Source organism: Betta splendens, chromosome 15 (genome assembly GCF_900634795.4).
Source record: "Betta splendens chromosome 15, fBetSpl5.4, whole genome shotgun sequence".
NCBI lineage: Eukaryota > Metazoa > Chordata > Actinopteri > Anabantiformes > Osphronemidae > Betta > Betta splendens.
Window position 1 is genome coordinate 12,711,996 of NC_040895.2, and position 6,000 is coordinate 12,717,995.

The window sequence follows — 6,000 nt, forward strand, 5'->3', positions numbered from 1 at the left end:
CTGCTTGAGCAGACTGACCATCAAACCCTCGCTGATACGTGGTTGTTCAGGACCACAGTCTATGTTTTATTGTCAAATAAAACTTGTTTAATCAAAGGTGTGTAATTGTGTTTCTCTCTGGATAATAATGTATAAGTAGCCTTGATGTGGCAAACATGTTTGATGTCCGATGTCATTAGAGCTGTATTTGTTCTTCTGCAACTCTGTTTATTACTACGTTGAGGAGACATGTTTGTCAGTTAGTTTAATCAAAGACCTTTATTTCATTTTATTTTTCCACAGAACATGACTTTAATCACATTCTCACCACCTCTCCAGCTTTAGAGAGGAGCCGTTTGCACGGCACTGATGTCTGACTAATAAAGATATTTGTATTGGAATTGCGACTTGTCAAAATGTAGTTTTAGTCTTTAATTACATTTTGAACTTGTCATAAATACATTACAGATGTCTGGAATGTGAAACCTGTCTATCTTATAGATCATCTCCGGACCGCTTGCCACGTTTGTAAAGCTCTGACATATTAAAACAACCGTCCGTTCATACTGCACTTAAGTCGCTCGGCAGTCACGTGACGTATCGACGCCTCTCGCTCTCATTGGTCACGTGATTCGGAACGCGCTCGAGATTCTGCTTGACGACACTTCCGCTTCAAAAGATCGATGCTGAGTCGAGCGGGAGGTCTCGAGTTGGACATCTCTACTGATTGCCAGATCCTCGCCTGTACTGAAACCGCTGCCTTTGTATATCGACCCTTGCCTGCCTGACTACGAGAACTATTAAACCCTTTTTGTCACCGAGCCTTGTCTCCGCTGTGCATGTGGGTCCGCTACCTAGCGCGCCGTGACAAAAACGTTTAGTTAATATGTGGTTACTATTCAGTTGTACAGTGCCATTTACAGTAGTAGAACACACACAGATATTTCTTAAGTATTGACACCATTACTATAATTATTACCTGCACTGGATTTCTACTCCTGTATGTAACAGAGCATGTTATTTCATCTTCAGCCTGTTTTAAAGGAGTAAACAAATGTTCAAAAACGTTTATTATCTACAGAATAATACTTTGACTATTGCATGTAAAATTAAAAAACAAAACAAAACAAAATATTATAAGGGTAAAAAAAAAAAAAAATCTGATTTGCAGAACAGTACTAAAGAAAAATAAACTGCATTGGTAAAAACCAAATAAAAGTTAACATCCACTTTAAAATGAGTTGATATCATTTGTATTTTTGTATTTTCTATTTCCATTTCTATTTATATTTCTTTTTTCTAGATGTGTTTTATTATTAGATATCTTACCTTAACTGTAGCTGATGAATTCACTTTGCGTTGCTCTACAAGGTAAACAATTAAAGCTCATGTTACACACGGTCAGTGTTCAGTGAATCAACTCCTAGAGACGAGTAAAGACTTACTGTGTGTCTTCAGTATAAACCAAATGATCAAGGTCATCATTACTATGAAGATCAACAAAGCCAGAGGGATGATAAGCTTCTTCAGGTCAACTTTATCACTGCTGTAAGATACAGTAGTGTGTGTTTTAGCTAGTCGTTATAAATATATATTATCCTCTGTCTCATAACATCTTGTAATCACTGCATGAACAGATTTCATGTCTGACCTCTTCTGTTCAGGTCTGAATGTGGTAAAGGTCTGGTTCTCTCTAACAGTGGTGTGATGAGTAGTAGTGGACTGATGAGTAGTGGGTGATAACGTGGCTAAGTGAAAAGTGCGATTATGAAACTCAAATGAAGCATTGCAGAAAAGAAGAAAACAGTAAAACACACCAACTACAACCCTGACAGATTCTGAATAATACATATATGCTAAACGTTAGCGACTGTCACAACAAAAGCAGGCCTCTGCATTTAACCCAGCCCCTGGGGATGTGTGGGCTGCAACACAGGACGCCCGGGTACTAGTGTGAAGTGTCAAAGGACAAACATAGGGCAAGAAGCAGGGCTTGAACCTGGGAACCTGGGATTACACAGCAACTTTCTCTTTCAGAAGGTACAGTAGGACATAATGAGCACCTCTCACCACTGGTCTGCTGTAAATGTAAGACAGATTTACTCACAGTCTGAAAAGAAATTGTCAAGACTTATTTTAAGATCAGCATTGACATTTACTGAACCTGTCTGACAAGGCCACTATCAAGCTCAGAGGGATGATGAAACTCTTAAGGTCAACAACATCAGTATCATGCAAATAAAGACAGCCTCACACAAGACAGCAAGAAATGCAATGCACAATAAAAGATACAATAAAATGTATAGAACAGTAAGACAAATGGAAGACTATAATGTTAATATTTGCCTATTTAATGCACAATGATAGCGGAAATACTGTATACTGACATGCTGTTCATGGTGTGGTTTTGTTGACAGCAACACATGTGAGACTCAGTTTCAGTGGTGGCTGATAGTGTGATAAAACCTGTTGTTGCAGAGAGTCGCTGTAAAATGGCACAGTGTAGTAACACGATAATAACAAAATATCCCTTTTATAGTCAGTGACTAATATAAAGTCATGTTATGTTATAGTTGCATTTACAAGTGGAAGGTTTGTCAGTAACACTTAATGCAGATGCACTAGCATCTGTAAATCTCGTTTAACACACAAATACCAGGAGCTGCTCTCTGTCGTCCCTCCACTCATGGTCTCAGTGTCACTGTGGGCCGTCTGATCAATGGCCACTCGAGGCTTTCACACTGGGCTCATGTCATGTTGCTGGGATGGCTCCACCAGCCATTCTGTTTCCCTCACCAGGCCACGCCTCTGCTTTGGACCACGCCCACTCCCTCTTCTTTCCTCAGTGAACTCCTGGCAATCAGTCCAATTCACCACCCCTGTGGTTCCCCTCTGACCCCCTTCAAAGACTCCCGCAGCCCTTCACTCGGCGCAGGGTTGTCGTGACTTCATCCCTCCACGCTGCTCGTGTCATGTGAGCTGCTGCATTGGACTTTTTGTCTCCACTGCCTCATTGCTGCCACCATTTCTCGTCAGTATGTACATGGGCTATTGATGGATACTGTCGCCGGTTAGTCACGCGTAAACAATAGACAGGCATATAAGACGTGCGCCTGTCTATTGTTTGCTTTGCAGTGGCTTCTTTGGTTCGTGCCAAGTTGCTACAGTAGCTCTCTGTTTGTTCATGCCCAGGTTGTCCATGTTAGTCACGCGTTGCGCTGCATGTAAGATGTGCAGTGGCACCTTCTGCCTTCAGCTTAGCCACGTTCGTTCAAGCCAGGCCTTCGCCACGTTGGTAGCTTTGCCTGAGCTCCATGTGTCAGCTTTGTTTTGGTTATGTTCATGCCTCATGAACTGTAGTGATGCTGCAAATCCCAGACAAAACCAGAGGTCGACCACTGCCCGTCGTCTTAGCTCCGGCTCCTTCTCCTTCTGTGTGTGGTGGGTCCACATGAGAACCAGCCCATGTGAGGCGGTGCCTGGTCAGGTCCCGTGGGAACAGGCCACCAGAGCAACAACTGTACTTCAGTAAGACACCTCGCACTACTGTAGCTCCCCCCTTCGCCGCACTGTCTCTGCCCACTGCTCCCCTCGGGATGGCTAGAAATAAAAGAGAAAAATTTATTCTTTTTTTAATGTGGGATCAATAAAGCTTCAGATATTATACAGAATTTATTTGCACAAATAACTGTACAATATTTCTAATGGGTAAATAATTTTTGGTATTAAATTATATAATTTATATAATTGTTTCTAAATATGCTCTTAAAATGCAATGTCTGATGGTTTTGATGTGTTGTTGTTATGACATAAAGTAACTGTGATTTCTGAATACCATACTGTAACTAACATGTTGACTGTTTAGAGCAAGTGTGTGATCTCAAGTTAAAGCATAACCTAAGTTGAATGCGCCTGCACCCATTTTGTATGCGGCTGCATTTCAGAAGCAAACCACAAACAGCGATGTGTAGTGTGACAAACAGCCCAACAGCTCACATTGTCCGGATGTATGAAACAACAGACCTTCAAATTTGTGGTTGGTGGAGACTCATGGCTTTGTACTGTACCTTCAACCTACATGAGTAAACACAGAGAAACAGTTCGGATGGAAAACAAAGGTGAAATAAATAAGTGAATCTAGAAATGAAATGGCTCAACCTCTGACCTTTACAGACTGCTACTTCTTGGTAACCACAGCAGCATACGTAACATCCACATCTGTGCATGACATCTGGATAAACAAAGACAGAGAGAGATTTGATGTATACACGACACTAATGAGTACAGTATGTATGACATTCAGGTTCTCTCGTTCAGTATTATACATATCTCCTTTCACATTTCCAGTGTTACAGTACATGTATATTACATCACTGCCACAACACAATGTTTATGGTATTCCAGAAATATTATTCACTTTCTAATGTGTTTAAGATTTTTCCAAATTATATTTGCTCTGTTCCTTTCACAACGGCTGGTGTACAATATATTGTTCACAGCAAACATGTAAACATACAATACCAATAACAATATAGTACACACAAACATTTCTATATAAAAAAACAAGACCTTCACAGATAACTTTATTTATTCACACTATTACTATAATTATTACCTGCACTGAAGTTCTTCTCCTGTATGCAACATCACAGTATGTTACTTCACTTTCAGCCTGTATTAAAGGATTAAACAACTGTTAACAAACGTTCTTCATCTATAGAATAATACATAAAACACAAAAACACTTTCTGATTGACAAAATCAAAGTACCACAAGAGTAAAAAACAAATCAAACTGGCCTTAACTGTAGCTGATGAATTCCCTTTGCGTTGCTCTACAAGGTAAACAATTAAAGCTCATGTTACACACGGTCAGTGTTCAGTGAATCAACTCCTAGAGACGAGTAAAGACTTACTGTGTGTCTTCAGTATAAACCAAATGATCAAGGTCATCATTACTATGAAGATCAACAAAGCCAGAGGGTTGATGAGCTTCTTCAGGTCAACTTTATCACTGCTGTAAGATACAGTAGTGTGTGTTTTAGCTAGTCGTTATAATTGTACATTATCCTCTGTCTCTGTATGAACAGATTTCATGTCTGACCTCTTCCCTTCATGTTTAAATGTGGTAAAGGTCTGGTTCTCTCTAACAGTGGTGTGATGAGTAGTAGTGGACTGATGAGTAGTGGGTGATAACGTGGCTATAAATAAAAAGTACAGTGGTTAGTAAAACTAGAGGACATTAGTTAGTTCTAATGTAGTTCACAGAGTTATACTGTACTTACTAGTGGAGGGTCTCTCTGTAACAGTTAGGTGCACTGGCATCTGTAAATCCGCTTTAACAAAGTAATACCAGCCGCTGCTCTCTGTCCTCAGTCCGCTCATAGTCACAGTAAAATTATCAGTGGGATTCTCATTAATGGCCAAATGTGTTCCATCGATTGACTTTGATGTAACGGTTGCACAAGAACTGTCCAGTCTGCACCACTTTACTGCTCCAGGGTTTCTACTGTAAAACCATATTCTCATACTGTCTCCAATAAATCCTGTAATCTCCTGATCTGTATAGAGAGTGTGGGAGCCTTGGGGGGAAATATATACAATTAAAGAAATATAAAGAAAACCCTAAATATATTTCACTTCCTGTATATTGTTTTAAAGAATCTTACTTGAGTTGACTAACAGATAAAATGACCCCCCATGATCTCGTCCATTATCGATCTCCACAATGCACCAGTATTGACCAGTGTCATCATTCGTTAGATGATTTATTGTCACAGTGAAGATCTTCTTGGTTTTGTCATCAGAGATTGTAAACTTTCCTGAATCATCTGGGCGGTTTGTTTTAACTTCAGCAGAACAGGACACCCAATACGCTCCTTTACACAAGTACTTTACATGGTTTGTATATTTAGTATCATAATTACATGGGATTGTGAGGGAACATCCTGCTTTCACTGATACTCTGCTGATTGTAAATTCGCTGTATATACCTGCAACATACACAAATGTACTATATTAT